At 36.8% G+C, this 19,684-nt stretch overlaps 1 protein-coding gene across 3 annotated transcripts in view; it reads left to right on the plus strand.

Moving 5' to 3' along the window:
- SIPA1L2 (signal induced proliferation associated 1 like 2) overlaps nucleotides 1-19,684 on the plus strand; it is a 151,878-nt gene that overhangs the window by 25,109 nt on the left and 107,085 nt on the right. For all 3 annotated transcript variants that reach the window (XM_054194809.1, XM_054194810.1, XM_054194811.1), the window contains exon 2: nucleotides 10,958-11,030. The gene's annotated coding sequence lies outside the window, so the exon portion shown is untranslated. The remainder of the gene's footprint in view (nucleotides 1-10,957; nucleotides 11,031-19,684) is intronic.

A 19,684-nucleotide genomic window follows, 5' to 3' on the forward strand; every position in this document is an offset into this window, starting at 1 on the left:
ACTTCCCCTGTCCGCCAACACGTAATATCAATTATTTATGTAGTGACAATTCACAGAAACACTGGCTGAGTGAAAGAGTGGTGAGCAAATTTATTTTTTTTGGTTAGGCAAAGAGAATGCACCCTAGACTGTAGTGTAAGTACATAAATATTATGCTCTAGTTGCAATGGGAATCCAAAATGTAGTAAAAATGTTTCTTTAGTCAAACTAATTGAAGAATTCATTTATAATTTTGTAAAGTATGTAAAGATCTGTTATCTCATTCCAATCTCCAAAAAATGTTTATTCAAATCAAAATTGTTATGAGAAACTTGCACTTCCATGGGCTTCAAATTTCTTAGTATAAGACAGCTACCATATCCTAAAACATCCAGTGTTACAACCTTCATAAAAGGTATTATTTCCCCTGGTTCACTTAATGGGTGAAATCATTGTGATTTTTGTCTATGACAAACTTTCTTTGACTTCAGTGAAATTAGAATCAATGTGTGTTCAGTTTTGGGACCCTCACTACAAGAAAGGGCAACGAAGCTGGTGAGGGGTCTAGAGCACAAGTCCTGTGGGGAGTGGCTGAGGGAGCCTGGAGAAAAGGAGGCTGAGGGGGAACCTTATCGCTCTCTACAACTACCTGAAAGGAGGTTGTAGAGAGGTGGGGGTCGGTCTCTTCTCCCAACTAACAAGTGATAGGACAAGAGGAAATGGCCTCAAATTGTACCAGGGGAGGTTTAGATTGGATATTAGGAAAAATTTCTTCACCAAAAGGGTTATCAAGCACTAAAACGGGCTGTCCAGGGAAGTGGTTGATTCACCATCCCTGGAGGTATTTAAAAGACGAGTAGATGTGGTGCTTAGGGACATGGTTTAGTGATGGTTTTGGCAGTGTTAGGTTGATGGTTGGAGTTGATGATCTTAAAGGTCTTTTCCAAACTAGACGATTCTATGATTCTATGTATCCAAAATCCATCACCAAATCTTGTTGATCTATGGATATGGATTAATGGTATTTGGGATGCTGACAGTTTTGGGTTGGTTTCAAGTTAGTCCTTCTGGACCTGAAAGAGGGATACATATTGTTACAATAAGTTATAGTGTACCTATCAGCTCAGCAGATAGTTTAGATCTCTCTACTCCTCAAAAGGATCACTGTAAATTCTTTATTTTCTATTGTGCGTTTACCTTATATACTCCCTTTAGTTTTGCATTGTGTGTGTTTAATCTGGCTGATTCTACTCTACTATTACACCATGTAATTAAGTGTTGTCTATAAAAAGCAATGGTAGTAAATTATGAGGATCATATTCTTGGAATGAATTTGATGACCAATTATGCTATTTTTGTCTCTGATATTCGAAGCGAAATGGGAGATGTTCAAATTAAATTCTGGGCATTGTCAGCTTTTTCAATGTTGTATCAGAGTTAAGGTTGAAAGAGGACTGTACAGACTTTTGAATAGGATTTTCAATCACATGTGTAAGTTCAGCATGTATGAAAAGCACTATGAGGTTATAATTGTGTTGAATGAAGAAATGATCAAATTAATTTCTAAATTTGGCAAACCAGTTTCTTTAAATTACTGGATATTTCAGTAGGAGAGCTGGATGGTACACTAAAGATCTTGATTTATGTTAAAATACCCAATTTTGTTCCCCACAGTTCAGGAAGGATGTTGAGGAACTGGGGAGTAGCAATAGGATGGGAAGAAGGCATACTGCTAGAGCAAAAGATCTGCCAGGAGAGGCTGACGGAGCTAGGCTTGTTTACTCTGGCAAAGAATCAGCTGTCGGGTCACCTAAGAGTGTCCCATAGCTGCTTGAAGGGTAGTTACAAAAATGATAGAGCTGAATTTTTCTCAGCGGCACCAGATTGGCCGCAAATTGTGATGTGGTATGTTCTGGATAGACATGAGGAAGAACACTACTGGGAGGCCAGTACAGCCCTGGAACAGGTTGCCTGGAGAAGCTATTGAATTTTCCATCTTTGGAGGTCATGAAGACTCAGCCAGACAAAAACTCGCGCCTGACCTTTTCTAGTGTTGACGACAGTCCTGCTCTGAGCAGAAGGTTGGACTGCGTGACTTCCAGAAGTCCCTCTCAGCCACTCCAAAGCTTATACTGATTAGTTTTTTTGTTCATCCTCTATGCCCTTTCTTTTATTCCCATTCTAAAGTGACTGTGGCTCATATGTTTATTTGAGAAAGCAAACAACACTGTCAAAAGGCATATCCTACACACAGTAAGGCATTTGCAAATGGTATTCACAAAAATCTGCGCTTGTTTTTGAGATAAAATAATAATACCAGAAAAATTTCCCTCCACTGATAGCATTTGAAAACCATACTACTTTTCACTCTTGAAGAAAACAGAGCTGATAAAGAAATGTTTTGGATTTTTCCATAGTACTTAAAATCTTGCTTTCCACTCTAAAAAATAGCAAAGTACTTTTTCACCCCAGACAAAAGTTAATGACAAAATATTAAGCAGACCTATGGCAACAATATATAAAAAAAAAATCTTATTATTTCTGTTAATAGTGTTTGCAGCACTATAATTTAGTTAAGTTTATTTCACACCCATTTTATGACCTGTGAATCATTTTTGTATCTTTGCTGCTTTTAAGCAGTTGCCCTAAGTCAGTTGCCGCATTCCTGTTGCGTTTAACTGCAAGCTGTCCAGTACTACTTCATTCTCTAGCTGACTTTTTTTTTTTTTAATCTGCTTTTTAGTGGATACTATCAATGATTTCTGTCTTGTTTAGTAACTTCAGTTCCAGGCTGGTAACTCATCTTTATAATTAATATCTTCAGCATTTACACTTTCATGAGTTTTCCTTTTTTGTGTGGTTAAGGGGTATCAAAAGTACTGCAAATGTTTTATTGCTGTACACTGAAAATACAGGGAAGTTAAGAGCACCTTCTCTTTCATTGGGGGGTGTGGTACTTGCCTTAGCTGGGGTTATACCAAGCCACTCACATTTAAGCTGTTTACCTCCTTCTGTGATGAAGTCTGGCATAGTCCAATTTTAAAAAAAACAAAAAAAAAATGTGAGGACTAAATGCTGAGGTATTCCTGGCAAAGAAGAGAAAAGCAGCAAAGACAGAAGAGATCTGAAAGTGGCTTTGCTATCTAGTCTATAATATCTACTGTATTTTCTATAATTTGTGGTCCAAGCGTGGTATTTTGTAGTGCCAGAACTGATACTGTTTCATGCTCTCTTTGTGGTGTTGATTATTACATGCTTTTGCTCTGTGGTCAAAATGAGGTGTTGCAAAGGGAGAAAAAAATGCCTATTTCATAGAAGAAAAATAAAAAAAGGTGGGAATGAAGATGATGTTCACATTACATACATGAATGGCAATATGTTACGTGGCATGTTGAAAATATAAATGATAAAGATTTAGCTCTCTCTTACTACCTTTTATTAAAAATAATTACATTCCATATTAATTGCCAATTTATTGTAGCTAAAAAGACAGTGAAACGATGGGCAATGTGTGGTGTTCTGTTCATTTCTAACAAAATCACTTAGTGTGATGCACAAACCCTTTCCCAATTGAAAAGGGAGTTCAAGAGGTAGAGCTATCTGTAGCTTACGTTTCCTGTCTTCATAATGAAGGACATTCTTTACTTGAGGTGATATTCAAAATGTGATAACAGTCTTCCAAGTCAGAGCAGGGCTAGTTTATTTTTCATATTCAGGATAAAGTTATAGTTACCTTTGAGTGTCTATAAGAAAATTATGATGGCCTAAGGATAGACGTAGTTGCACTGCGACTTCTAGTAGAGAGTGAGCCAGTAGAGTATGTTGCACTATCTACCTTACATGTTTCTTAGCAAGTGCTGTTTATTATCCATCTCAGAGAAAGGATTGTCCAAAGCTACAGGTTGCTCATCAGGTTCTATAAACAATTCTTCTCAGGGCTCAATCTGAGACTCAAGCAGATAAAAGCTGATTGGATATTGCTTTTCAAATTAGTACCGCTGCTAATTAATTGCCCGTAATTAGCAAATCTTTCTTTAAGTATTCAGACAGCAGTGACGTAACTTGTTTTCCCAGGTAACTGATCGCATAAGAGGACAGTTCAGCTTGGTATGGAAAGCTGCTTTTAACAAACTCCAAGTAATTGCATGTTTCATTGAAAGTGTTTGGATTGAAACTATGGTGGTCGAGCCGATCACCCTCAAATTGCCTTGGCCCATTTGGTCCTTCCAGCAGGCTTGCTGTTGCTTTAAGGTAGGAGATGGGTGTTTGGGCAGCGTGCTCTCTGGTGATTGAATGCTGTTCCCTCGGCTACACTCAGCTGGATGCTCAGAGTTTAGAAATCCATCCACTGGGGAGGCATCCCTCTTCTGCTGCACGCACAGGGGCTGGTTATGTAGAACTAGGAACAATGTTTACTGTTGTGGTGAAATATTTACAAACTGACCTGTAGCTGGTGAGGTTAGGCCAGCCTGTGTCAAATAAGGTATCCCTTCCACAGAGAGGCAAATTTAACTTTATGACAGTATTTTTACATTTCATACAATTTTATATTGTGACAGTATTTGTGATAGATGTGCTGTGGCAGTATGCGATAGTGACAACATTCTCAACTTCCTTTTAAACTGAGTGGTATGTGTAGCCTACCATGATTAGTGCCCTCATCTGCTTGACTTCTTTTAGAATTTGAATTTTCCACACACCACTGGCCAATAGAGAATGCTAGATCTTGGAGTGATGAATGTAGTTCTTACTATGATGGATGTTGGTATTTTTGAAACTCACAAACAAGTGTACAAGCTGAGGTGCCAGGCACCCTGAACCAAGACACAAGTTACTTGTCACCGTGCCTGTGGCTTTGTTACAGAAGTTCAGAATATGGAGTCCAAGAAAAACCTGTAAATGAGGAATTCTAATTTGGATTTTAAATAGACACTGTAACACTGACACCAGCATCTGTAATAAAAAAAGCTGATCAAATAAGGGAGGATTTTTTTTTTTTTGCAGTCTAAGGTGGTTGGAACGTTGATTTGTACGTGTTTATTTGGGCAGCGTAAAATTAAGAAAGAGATTATGGATTTAGAAGGAAAACCCAGTTCGCAAGTCAATGCGTAAAAGAATTGTGGTGTCCAAAGCCAGGGATTTTACAAGCTCTAAAGCAAAGATACTGCCTTGTATAGCTTACATTCAGGGCCTTGAAAAAATGGTTTGAGCACGTTATAGCAGGAACTACACAGAAAAAGGAATGACAGAAAGTGGAGCTTGTTTTCTTGAGTCTGTGCTTCATTACATTTCACTTCTAAATCTTGGTGCCTTTTGTTTTTCTGTGTCTCATTATACAGAGCTGAGGGGGGAAAAAATACATTGTCGATCTTGTTTATGGCTTGTTTATTGTATATCTTTTTGTTTCACAGTAAAGCATGCTGCTACTTCCTTAAACTTATTGTTTTCTATTGCTCAGTCTGAATTTCAAAAAGCAGCAGCATGTTTTCTCTATGAAATGAAGACTCTACAATAGATTTCACGTATGAAACACCTGCACAGTAGGAAGTGAAGCAGAACTTTTTAGCTCTCACTGTTTTACGGCAAGATTTCTGTTGCCTTTCCTTCCTGTAAACAAAAGGAGTCACTTAGAGAGTGGGAAATAGGCTGTTGACAGGATATTTTCTGTATGAAAGGAAGGAAAAGTGCCTTTACAGAGACCAGCCTATTGTGTTGGGAATATTGGAAGTTATATGGAGTTAAATTGAGTTTAGTGTTTGGAGGGGAAATAAACAGCAAAATACATGTAATCACTTCAGTCTTGACCCTGAGAAGTGCTAGATGCCCCCATTAGTTGCTGAAATCAAAGCAGGAGTTAGGACATGGAGTGTTTTGGTTTCTCCCCAGTCCTGTGTGTAACTTGTGGTCATTGTAAGAACTTGATCAGATATAGGCTACACCTCAAAATAAAAGCTAAGAGCTTATGGAATGTGGCTTTTATTTAAAAGCGAGCACTTTTGATATGTGTACTTTTAATTGCTGGTTCAAGTTACGTTTGCACATCTGTCTTCCAGCTGGCTGTCTTTGAAATACAGTTGTCTTTGCTACAGAAATGTCATAATTGGATTTTTCTTGAAAGTAATGGTTTCAAATGTACATGTAGAGTGTACATATTCTCAAAGTTCTGCTTCACCTGTGAAATCTTTAACTAGAATTCTGGTGTGAATCAGGATATCTTATTCTGTCCTGTGTTACAAAATTAATTTCTGCGAATAGCGATCTGATTTTTCATTTATCTTCTGCAGCACCAGCAAGAACCTTTACCACCAGCAAGAACTGTGGATTAGGCATTTAATTCTAAATTCTGCTTAAGCATTATAGAATAATCTGGCTTTCTTGAAACCTCTGGTTATATATAAGCTGATAGGAGAGACAATAGCTTTGCCAATAAAACTGAGAAAGGTAGAGAAAAATATGTATACAATATTACTTGTCATTAGCTGTATGTATTTTTATCTGCAGTTCTTTTACTGTAGTCACACTTGAAAATGGAAATTTATTGTAGTAGTTTTTGTCATTTCTTTTGCTCCGTATGTTAAAAGTAGTTAATATTTGAATACCGAGAAAAGGCAATTGTAAGCATGGAAATGAAAAAAAATCTTGCTTGCTTAATAGATATGAACTCCACTTTTGGTTTTGTAATGGGTATTTAAAACCAAAAAGCCTTAGCAGCAGCGTTCCCTGTTACAAACATGATTTTAATTTTTTTTTTCTTGCCCTGCATGATGGATTCACACAGGATCCAGTTCCTCACACGGAAATCCTAATGTCTGGGTTTTTCAGTCTAATGTGGCAAATAAGACTGAAGTGTGTGCATGTGTGTATGTACACGGCAACTGAGAGTGGTCTGTCTTCTGGCACATCTTGGTGAATGGAGCATGTGCCTTGTCTTTGTCCTTATAGAAGAAACAGAATGATACTTTTGCTGCCTGTATTTGTTTTTGTGTTCTTCTAGGCCAGAAGTATCTGTCTGCTTGTTGCCTTTCTCTCTGTATTTTTTAATTCTTTCTTCATTCTAGTTGGACCATTGCAGAAAGAGCTACTGCAGTCATGAATGAGATTTTGTCTAGGTGTAGAGGGAAGCATAAAGCTTCTTCTTAAAAGCTTGGAGTCTTGAAGAAACGAATGCCAAGGGTATCCTACAACCTAGACCAAATGACTCAACAAGGCATTAGCTAGTCTTTGTGGTGCTATGTGAAATTTATTTTGCTGGACTGCGTATAATTTTGAACTTTGTATTTTTTTCAAAGTGAATGGGATCTCAGGTGTAATTACATTCTTGTCCTGAAGATTCTTTAATGAGGAAACTATTAGATTTACATTTCACATGTAAGAAATGGTTTTCTTATGCATCTTGCAAATCTAATAAATCCAGCTTCTTTTTGTATGTATGGACGTTTGAATCTAACTTTCCTAGCAGATTTGCTAGGCTCATCTTCCAGAGATTTACTTCTTCCTTCCCATGAAAGTTCTCCTATTTTCCCTCAGATATCCCAGCAGAAATATGGCTCCTACGTTACGAGTTGAGCATGTCCAGGGTACATGAGACTTACTGTGTAGGTTGACTGTGGCAAGTTGATATTCTGGACATATTGAACTTGCTGTGGAGCTTATTTCTGAAGTGACCATCTGTACGGTGTTTCAGAGCACTAGGAAGCTTGCTTGGAACTGGTCTCTCCTGACTAGGACGATGCAGTCTACCCCATTTTTTTCTGAAATCAGTTTCTTCTGCATAGCCAAGACACTTTTGGGTAGAGAAAGAATACTTGCCTGGAGAAAAGCAGATGTCTGGTACTGATATTAATCTCTTTCTGCTTTTCCTATGATAAAAAAATAGGAATAGAAAAATATTAAAAGATTGGACATAAGTAATACCAAAGATTCAGGCAGAAAAATCATGTTTTCGTAGTTGAAAAAAAGGTGCAGTGTGTGGCAGGCGACAGTTATGAATGTCTGACCTTATGCCAGACAGAAGTACTAATAAGGATTGGCCTTCCTAATCTACTTAGGAATTACTTCTACTGGCATTTCAGATATCTTCTTAGGTGAAATCTTCTTTGACTTGTCATTGGCCAAGCCGACTTCCTCAGTGACATTCCCTGGAGAAGCAAGTCTCTAGTCTTCAATTCCAGAGGACATTTAGAAAAAGAAAAGACTAACAAACCAGCAAATGAAATGCATTTACTTCCTGGAGAATAAAACAACCCAGATGGGACTCTGGGAATAGTAAAAGATGAGATGACAAGGATAGTCACCTTACGCACAGGGGTCTTATGACATCTAATGCTACAAATAAGTCTTAAAGTACATTTAAGAAAAGAGGCAGTTTCTCCCGATTTCTGATTTATAATTTGTTACTTTATATGAGTTTAAAGGAACATACATTACTTTAAGTTTTGAGGGTTTTGTTTTTCCATTTGTAGATCTTCATGAATGTAAAGGCAAGACGTTATGAAGAAAACTCTTGGAAAACTGGTGAAACAATGAATTATTTTTTTAAAATAGATTGAATTATTTTTCTTTTAAATTCTTAAATATTTTTTTCCCTCATGCAGTGTTCTGTATGAGAATTTGGGATTAAAAAAAAAAAAGTGGATAAAGCCTAGTGTTTTCCCATTTGGCTGCCTCACAAAAGAACTGCATAATCCTCTAAATCTTACTTTACTCTGTGGATCAATTGATTCCACTTTCTATTCCCATAAATAGGTAATCTGGAAATTGTCTTTGAGACAGATATTTTGAAGCTTGCTCTTCTAGTGATTTGCAATGTATGAAGACATCTTATTAATTTTTTTTGTATGAAAGACAAAGTTAATGACAATATTTTCATAAAGTTATTTATAGAAAATTGATACCAGTTTCTTTTGGAAAACTGACTGGATTCCATAGTCATTCTAAAAAAATTATTTTCCATTTTTGCAATTACTTTCGTGTCATGTATTTACTTTTCTGGTTCTCCAGCTGTGCTCGCTAATGGCTGATATTCCTCTTATCCTGATAATACAACTTACGAATTCAGAGGCTCCTAGTGGAAAATAAGGATGGATTTCAGTTATTCTTATCTGTCTGGAGAGGATTATTGAATATTTTTATGTGTTTATATATGTATGTATTTGATTTAGTTTATGATTTAATTTCAGTTTTACATTGGAACAGATGTCTGTCTTATAGTGACACTATGAGACTACAGTAGGGATATGTACTTATGTAGAGGTCTGTGTATCACTTGTAAATTATGATAATTCTTGTTTTAAATTGTTGTCTTCAGTTTGTCAGATTAGACTAAAATACATGTCAGTCTACAATTTGTGCAAGGATGTATAGTTTTGCTCCCAGCAATAACCTAGGTGAGAAAACAAATCTGTCCTGCTGGACTTCCTTTCATTCTTCAGCTGTTGGTTTTACTATATGCAGGTATTGTTTAGAATTTAGATACTCTTATTTCTTATGTGTTTTAGATATTGTTACTGTGTTCTCACGTTCTTTTTTCCAGACTTCGTAAATAAAAAGGTTAAAATGTTTGTCTATGGCTTTAGTTTCAGCTTTTACTTCAGTGAGGTTTATGTTGAAATTTGTCTTCATCAGATGTAATTTTTAGGTTGGGAATGAGATTTTTCTTTTAATATCCTGGGTTTTTTTAAAATGTGCCTTCAGTTGGCAAATGGATTAGTTATTGAATGGTGTTGGTCAGCACTGCTACTGGTATAGTTTAGTTTTGGTTTAGCTCTCCCATAAAATTTGTGGTGGCGGAAGTGCTTGCTCAAGCCAAGTAGGTTTTTACTACTGTGAGCATCCTGGTAAAGGCAGATTTAAGTGGCTGCCTAGTTTTGCCTAGGCCTAAAATGAGGATAATAGTAAACTGTCCTGCATTGCATTTTTGTTTGTGTATGTTACTGGTGTCTATATACCTAGATTTGCAGTTGAGGCTTTGTGTTCTTTTCCATTGTATGCGCTATTCTGTAAAATACTTACTAGAATTATTTTTATCCCTATGGTGGTGATTTAGTACAGGAAATAACATCTGTTCCTGCTGTGTGTGTTTTCTTTTTCCTTTCTTTCAGTATGAATGTAACATTGTGTATTTTCAAGCCAGATTTTTCTATCTGAGGTCATGCTAAAATGAACTCCCTTTGAAACTGTGTTAGCGCAGATATAAAATAGAAAGCCAAATCACCTTATTGGTACATGATAGTTTTATGTTCTATATCTTTGTATGTTGATCAGACCTATCTAAAATATTTTCACTTTACATATACTTTTATTTTACTTCATTCAGAGTAATAATATTTCCCTGTTTATGAGATTGAGTTTTCTGCAGTTTAGTCACCTTGGTGAATGTTTCGACAACTTTGTGGTTTTGGCTTCTTCTGTTCTTTTTTTTTTTTTATCGTCTATGAAGTGTAAAGTTTGCGGTGTTAGATACTGCCATGCCACAGATTTTCATAGAATGTCTCTCAACTTTTTGGATGAACTGACTACTGTCTTCCCTCAAAACATTTTATGGAACTTCATGTTTTTTTCTCAGACTTGTAATTGAAAACATTATTAAGCTACTTGGGTTCTAGGAATAGCTGTGGACCCTTTATCATGACCTTTGACGCAGAGCCATAATGAAACAGTCTGACTGTTCAGCAGCTACTGGTTCATGACCTCTTCCCCTGGCAAAGATTTTTTTTCCAGTTATTGCCAGGAATTTACGCAGATAATGGCTGTAAATTCTCTGTTGTAACACATGCATATGGTATGTTACACTAAGCTGAATTTTAAAGCCAGTGAGTTGTTCTTGATATTTTATTTTTATGTATAAATTAGTAGATTCTCATTTTGCACAAGTGTTCATTTAATATTATTGTTTTTACTTATGCCTTAGTGCCTTATCATAACTGCACATGTTCCTCTAAAAATAAAAAGACCCAAGCCTTTCTCATTTATCTTGCAGGTATCTCCATTCTACTGATATCAGAAAAAAAGTGACTCAAGTTGGCATCCTTTGGGAAACCTTCTAGCCAAAGGTAAGAATAATTTCTAACCAGTGACAAATATATTTTTAGTAGATTTGTAGTATTACCCTGCCTTCTAAATAAAATGGCAGCTGTGCTACCGTTAGTCTTGATGTTTGACATCTCACAAACTGAATTCATTTGGGATATCTAAAGCATCTTAACAAACCTATAAGAGAATCATTTATGTGGCTCAGCATACAAGTGAAGTTCAGTCTTTTTTGAAATTTGTTACTTGGCAGATTGCCTCTCATTAATATTGAAGCGTATGGTACAATCACATTGAGGCAACACATATTATACAGCTGTTATTATTCAGAAGGGTGATTGCATTCCTTAATGCATTGGATAAGCCAAAAATAAAATCATAATTTTGGTGACTTGGAAATTCTTAGCTTGGTCTTCCTCTGGAAAAGAGCTAATCTGACCAGAAATAGGCACTAGCATAATACGCTGGAAGAGTGTTCTTTGTAAGGGCTAATTAGGCTGCTTGTAGAAAATCCTGAGCCTACAGTTACCAAAAATCATGACATCTTGATATTTTCTGCAACAGGAGTTAAGAGCTGCCGTCATCCTCCTATAGCCCCTAATTCTGCAGACTCCATGATCTAGTCCAACTGGATTGCTTTATAGTTCTAGTGCGTGGCTCAGGTTTAGAAATACGTCATGTTGGCTGAACACAATCTGTCATCTAACGAAGACATGTTCCCTGCAGCACAGTAATAAAATGAATAACTTCTTGGGGGATGGACACCTTCCTGTCCATGTGTGCGTGCATGTTTACTCCTGAATAAAATCTGCTTTTGGGGATTTATAGATAAATTGTTTACATTCAACAGCATGCAAGCATTTGGGAAGTATTTCAATACAAACTTGAAAAACTTGGTCAAATTCATTAATTCTATTTTCACTCCATGGGTTCACCAAGAATACTATAATCTAGAGAGAAATCTGCCACATAAAAAAGGTCTTTAGTTAATATATCTAGTAATCTGGTCACTGTCAGACATAGTAAATATGTACTGTAACTACTTTTGTTTGAAGAATGGAGTACCATTGAATATGATAAACAGTGGAAAATAAATTGTGTATAATTGTGTAAGAGTTTCAGAATTATGCTTAGTTGCTTGTGGTCCAGATGAAAAACTTTTAGTCTTTCACAAACTGTTTCAAAAAAACCCACAACCCTAACGTAAAAGCAATGATATACATGCAAAACTAGCAATATGGATTTCTCATGTTACAAGATGAGGGAGATAGTAGCGAGAAGGAGAAGGAGTTGTGGGAGATTTCTTCTGTAGAGAAGAAATAGAATAGTACAGGGCCACAATATGTGTTGTGGCTCATTCAACAATCCTGGGTCAGTCTAATGCCAAACATCTATCGGAGGTGTGTACCAAAAATTAAAGGTAAGAGGTGATAAATGTTTGTAGATTTAAGGCTATACTTAATTATAACCCATAATTTCACAGTTTTACGGCAGCTGTAGGAGGAAGTAGGAAAGTAAAATGCTGAAAACTTTTGTTTAAGAGAAGCTTTCAAAACTCGCTTGATTTCATGTTCGCACTGAAGTTACCCTTCAATGGGTATCATAGGAAGAAGTGCTGTACTCGTGTTCCTTCTTTCTGTGTCGTGGGCAGATTGGGGCGGGGGGGAGTGAAGTTGAATCCCTTCTACCTCCCTTCTTTCTAGATTAATAATATTATGAGGATATGATCAATGTGAAATCAAATCAGGTTAAAAGCACAGACACAGTTGTTTTAGGTAAACTTGTAAGCTAGGCTGCTAATTTTTGTAGTAGTCACTTTTTCCTCTTTTGTCTTTTTCTCTTTCATGCAAAGCACGAAAACCCAATTATTTTCCTAGGTATAAAGGTATATAAGTAAATGTTCAGAGAAACTAGTCTAATTTAGCTTTTTTCCTGGTTATTATTATAACTGAGATGTTGGGTTTTGTAAGGGTAGATAAATTTTGTATAAACAAACTATAAATTACATAAGTTATGCTTCATATTCTTATTTTATTCATTGTAGTCTCATTTCCAGTCTTTTCAAGCACCATAATCCTGCAGTAAATACAGGGCTCCACTACTCTATGTTCTTTTACACAGAAATAATATGAAAGATCATTACTGAAGTTGGTTAGAAACTTCTGTTTTCTGACAAGAGCTTACTTTGCATAATCCATTTTTTTTTCTAAAATATTCCTATTTTGGGGCAGGAAAATAAAACCAGAATTTTCTTTTTTTTTTTTTTTTTTAAGTGGAACTGTCCCGAAATCTTCTATTGTTTGTAAGTTCAACACTAAGCTATGTTTGCCTAGGAGGCAAACTAAGCTTGTAAAAACCTGATGTTCAAGCATCTAATGGACATGGACCAGTTGGAACGGGTCCAGTGGAGGGCCACGAAGATGATCAGAGGGCTGGAGCACCTCTCCTATGAGGACAGGCTGAGAGAGTTGGGGGTGTTCAGCCTGGAGAAGGGAAGGCTCCAGGTAGATCTTATAGCAGCCTTCCAGTACCTAAAGGGGGCCTACAGGAAAGACAGGGAGGGACTCTTTGACAGGGAGTGTAGTGATCTTTAAGGTCCCTTCTAAATCTAACCATTCTACGGTTCTATTGTCCAGGCTGGTGGCCAGCTTTTCTGACTAGGTTGCATCTAGTGTGAGGCAATAGTTTTCTTTCTGACTGAGCCAGGTATAGTCACACAGCTCCCATGGCAGACATCTGCAGCATAGATGAGGTACCTGACTAGGGAGGCCAGCCAAACATGGGAGGCAGGGCAGAGAGAGGGCAGAATTTCAAACAACAGCTGATTGTGAAGTACCCATGCCTGCTAAGGTATAGGACCGGGCTGTCCTTCCAGAGTGTTCCAGGTGTTCCAAATGCAGGCTAGAACATTATTTCTACTTTATAATACCCTACATGCAATTGCAGTTTGTACTTTTTTTTTTTCCCTGGAGTAGTAGTTTTCAGTCTGTATCATATTGATGACACTAGTAAAACTTTAAGCTTTCATTTCCAACTACATATTGTTTCCAAGAGAAAAAAAATTCTGGAAGGAGTTTATATTTATTTTTTTTAAAATAGTAATTAAAATTATTTTTAATTTTATTTAAAATTCATTATGCATTCAGAGATTTGTATGAAGTAAGATAACTGCTTTTGAATTCTGTACAGGTTGTCCAATCTATTCAAAGAATCCTAGATTTAGGAGAGTCGGAATAACTGACCTTTCTTGCCAGTGGTTTGGCGTGGTTGGCTTATGCTTTGACGCGAGAAACGAAATTGAACTTTCTGTCTGGCCACCTGAGCCCCTCTGCCCTCCGTGTGCTGCAGCAGTTAAACTAGGTGGATGCTCAATGGCTACATGTTACTGTTTATCAGGTTTTAAGTGGCTTCCTTTGCTCACATCGACTTAATAGTTTCTTTCCCCTTTTCATCTGAGACTCCATTTTTCAATAAATAGTCTGTTCTATAATACAAAATAAGATCACCAGACTCCTATGTTACTGAGCCTGATGAAGGTCTGCTGTATTAATGGCAGCATAGGACATACCTCAGAAAATCTTACCTACTACTTTTCATATAAACAGTGTGTTTTGCTTCAGAAATGGTCAGACTGAGAGGATAATACTGTAATATATTTTGTATTATGTATTAAGAATATCTTCATCTTGAATTTTTTTTGTTTGTTTTTTTCCATATATTCTGCTAGATGCTTATGTCAAAAAAAAATCTCTGATTGTAGCTCACAATTGTGGTAGCACTGATACTGATTAGCAGTTTTGGAAGTCTTGTTTTTGAAATATGTATTTCGTAGACCATGAGAACTTATTCACTCTTTTTCTATCACAAGTGCAGGCATAAGAAGATAGAAAGGAAATTATTCTCATTGTAGAAAACTGATAGTGGTTTTGTATCTGAAGAAAGTACAGTAGTTAACCATTTATTAAACAATGGTCACACAAAACTAAATATCTGAGAAATGTTTACAATTTCAACTACTTAAATAGTAATCTAAATTACTTACATTAGGTTGTTTAGTTCTTGCAACTGAACAGGCCTGCATTATGTCTGTAGATTATGTCTGTTAAGGCAGAGGAACACATAATAAAATTAGAGGCTGTACATACACATAGAATTTATGTGTCACATTTAAGTGGTGAACTTATCTACATTTGCCTAAGTCATCATCTGCTTCCTGAGTGACCTTTTGATTGGGAGCATGTTTCCAAATTTATGAAGTGAATACAGAATCAGTCAACCTAAATGCAGAATTTTGTATCCTGTGGCATATTTCCTTTTAATAAGAAAAAATAAATAAATACATTTGAAGTAAGTCCACCCCTCTTCACCTGTAGCTGCTGATAAACTGAATCACTAGATACTGAAACTATTCCTTTCATATTTCTGATGGTTGTTGTATAGGGACATATGTACGTCGGACAACTTATCTGATCTAGAATTTTAGTATTTTGTTAGTATATTTGTGACTTGGGAAAGAACCCAAGTTTTATATGGTGTTATAGTTATGATATGGGTATAGATAGAATGATGTAGTTTGTGCATAAACATACCATATTTTCAGAAACTAATGCAAAGAAAGAATGTATAGCAGTAAATTTGATCCAATAATATATGTAGAATATAGTGTGATATAACTTTTTCATGGAAAACATGGCATGCACTTGGTGCAAAGAAAATTGTTTTCAGAAGCTGAACTGTATTAGAGAAATCATGGAATTGGTGAGGTGGGCAGGCACCTCTTCATGTAGTCTAACCTCCTGCTTAAGGATGGTTGGCTAGAGCAGGTTGCTGGGGGCCAAGTCCAGTCAGGTTTCAAATATCTTTAAGGGCAGAGACTCCATAACCTCTCTGCACAACCTGTTCTGTTGTCTGACTCTCAGTAAAAAAGTGTTTTCTTATGTTTAGATGGAGTTTCATGTGTTCCAGTTTGTGTCTATTGCCTCTTGTCCTGTCAGTGAACACCAACGAGAAGAGCAGGCAATGGAAAAACATCCCCTGAGCCTTCTGTTCTCCAGGCCAAACAGTCCCAGCTCTCTCAGCCTTTCCTTGTATGAAAGATGCTCCAATCCCTTAATCATTTTAGTGGCCCTTTACTGGATTTGCTCCAGTAATTCCGTGTCTGTCTTGTAGTGGGAAACCCAGAGCACAGGACTCCAGATGTGATGAGGGAACGATGATGGTTCTAACCAGTAAGTGAAAAATAACCAGCTAGAAATGTAGATAGGCACATACCATTTTTGTCAATAGCAATGTAATATATTCAGTAATTCTGTATGATATCTGATGTCTCAAATATGCCTTTTCAATCTGCAAATTGTTATCCTTTATTTCCTCTGTGAGAAGAATTAAAACACACTTAATCAGGTATAAGTAAAATATCAAGCTGCTTTACTTTTCAAGGCATGGTGTACCATGGAGTTTTGGAGCAATGCGTAGTCATAATAGTTCTTTCATCTGTCACTTGGGTGTAAAGGTCATGGATAAGTAATCTAATATTTTGTTAAAAAGTTATTAGATCACATACTACAAAATACTATTTATGCTACGGGTTGTTTGTTTATTTTTGCAAAGTCATATCAATCTGCAGAGTTGATCTTCCCAATCTGGTTCCCTTCTGACTGTCATAAATCTGGCAGGATTTACCAGTTCAGGCAGAGGGCTATTTTGATTCCTAAAGGCAGCGAGCCAAAAAAAAAAAAAATACCTGTGCTACGTTAGGTTTCTCTGCACTGTACTTCACAAAGTCTGTGGCTCTGGCAAGATTTATTAGGTTGGTTGGATATGTCCATTCAGCTTACTGAAGCTTGGAAAGTAGTAGGACTTCTCACCTATCCAAATGCTCTATCACTCTAAATAATAAAGAGATAACAGTAAGAAGCGCTAGTTGACCACTTGGGAAGGCATGTACTATTAGCAAGGTTCACCAAAAACAGAAATCAAACTGCAAGTTAATAAGACAGAAGGCTTTACTAATTTGTGGTTTGTGCTAGCTGATTTGGAGAGGGCATGGGGAGAAAAAAGAGTGAGTGCTGGCAGGCTGGGGATAAGGAAAGGAGAGCTAGGATCAAGAGCTAGAGAGTGATGACTCTTAGAAGGGAGAGACAGCTACTTTCCAGAAATTTGGTGAACCTACTGTAAAATCTTCTTTCCCTAGCCCTTGGCAAATGCGGTATGTATTTTTCCCTTTGACAAAGAGGCTGATGCACCACTGGTACATACTAAAAAGATGTAAGAAAAAACAACAAACGCCCTAATAACCAAATAAAAATAATTGAGAGAAAGTTATTATGGGAGGAGTGGGGGGGAAGGATGTAGACCATTTGATCTCTTAATTCATATGATCTAATTTATTTCAGTAAAGTGAATTGTGTATTGTTCTCTTATACAGTGAAAGATATACAGTCCTTAAAGTGAAGGATTACAATGAATTATCATAAAGTCCTTTGTTTCTGGCTCATGCAGAAAAAGATCTCTAATGAAATAACTAAGAATTAATGCAAATACTTTTGAAGATAAACTGAAGAATGGGTCAAAACCATATTCTATGAGCTTGTTTTTGGTTGATTCAGGGGGATCTCATCAATGTGTAAATACTTGAAAGGAGGGTGTAAAGAGGATGGAACCAGGCTCTTTTTAGGGGTGTCCAGTAACAGAACAAGAGATAATGGGCATAAATTGAAATACATGAAATTCAGTCTGAACATAAGAAAAGACTTCTGCTGTGAGGGTGGTCGGACACTGGAACAGGCTTCCAGGAGAGGTTGTGGATTCTCCGTCCTTGAAGATATTTAAAACCTGACCGGACATGGCCATGAGCAGCCAATCTATCTGACACAGCTTCAGCTAGCTAATCTCCAGTAGTCCTTCCAACATCAACTATTCAGTGATTCTGAGAAAATTTATAGGAAAAGGAGAGAAACTGATGTGTATTTTCCAAGCAGAAAAAAAGCTAGAACATTGATAAATTCCAGGAATTAAAAAGATTAAGGTGAGGTCACTTGCAGCTCTTCCTTAATCAAGATGTAGGAAAAATGTTGTGGTTGGTTGTTCCTTCGCTACTGAGCTTAGGTAGAGGGTAATAGACATCAGAACTTTTTCCAGGCTCAGTTCATTGGGGAGGAAAGTTTTAATGAGGTTTTGGAAGCATTTTTCAGGGTCAAAATGGATTGTCCAAAAGAACTGTCAGTGCTTTGAATTTTGTGAAACTGGCATATCCTGTAATATTTTTTACCCTGTCTATGAAATGTCTAAGTTTTTGTTTTCAGTAAATTTCAGGCTTAAAATATCGACAATATGATACAGATGACCTCTTGTTAGATTTGGTCTTCTCTTGGGTAGCCTGTCACATCCACTCCTATCTAAAAAATGCAGACAGCTTAAAATAATCTCTTGCAGGCTGACCTGGTCTGGTTATTAACCCAGCACACTCTGAGCCCTGTCTATTAGCAAAGATGGGAGGGGGGGAAGAGGAGAAGGCAGGAGATGAGGAAGCACCTAGTTTCAAAAATAGAAATCTCCCAAGTACTTTGTACTAGTACAAGTATTAGAAATCTCACAAGTCCTCTAAAAAATTATTAATTTGCTGTGAACAATACTTCGTAGTCCTTACCTGCTAGACATTCTGCAGTTTTATTCTTTGTCTTGCCATCTCACTCTTGTCATTTAGCCTAATAACCTGATTTGCTGCCTCATCAAATTCCTTATGAATGGAGCGTGTACTCTGTCGTGCATGGCAGCCTAGGGGGGGTGAGGAGGGGGTGAAGGAGGAATTACAAACTTTTTCCAGATCCTCCACTTCATCTAGTGTCTGCTTGTATACAGTTTTTTGTTTCATCTTCATTCTGTGATCTTATTGCAAATGGGAGAAAGCCATATGGATGGAAAGGAATCATATTTAAAAAAAAAAAAAAAACCCAAAAAAACCCCAAGAAAATTTTCTTCTTGAGATTTCTCTGTCATCTTTAAGACTGGTGAAATTAACTGCTGTGGAGAGCTTCAGGAAGGGCAGGGCTACATGCCAGCAAATGCTGAGGATCAAAGTCCACTGCAGCAACAAAGTTTTCTCAAAAATATAAACTAAATCTGTAAACATTTTTTGAAGTGGTTATTTCCAAGAGGGGCAGGAACACATGCTTCCATTTAATGTACTTTTTGTTAAGCATATATACTGACTCTCTGCTTAGAAGAAAGGAGGAGTTCAGATGTTTCTGTATGTGACATCCTTCCTCTTGTCATTTGTCTCTTGGAGATAGCAGAAAAGTGATCTTCATTATTGTTAATGATGATAACAGCTAATTATGTTTGGGTGACTGACAGATTAGATAGACTGTCTATTTCTACTTTGCCTTTCTTTATTTTTCAGGTGGCTCCAAAGCACCATTCACAGATATTTACTTGATTTCTCTTACTCAGTGATGAATGTTCCTCTCGTATTGTGTTTAGAAGCCAGATACAAAGAATGTGATTTTGATGTTTGACTCTGGTTGTTTTCATCTTCTCCTAAAGTAGGATTTTTATTATTTTTTTTTCTTAAGAAGAGAACATTTAGAAATATCTTCCTGCTCATTTTAAAATGTAGAATACACCTGTAAATAGATTTCTTTGTTTTTTCCTGTTTTGTTCTCTTTGGCAAGCTTTT

Source organism: Rissa tridactyla, chromosome 3 (genome assembly GCF_028500815.1).
Source record: "Rissa tridactyla isolate bRisTri1 chromosome 3, bRisTri1.patW.cur.20221130, whole genome shotgun sequence".
Classification (NCBI taxonomy): Eukaryota; Metazoa; Chordata; class Aves; order Charadriiformes; family Laridae; genus Rissa; species Rissa tridactyla.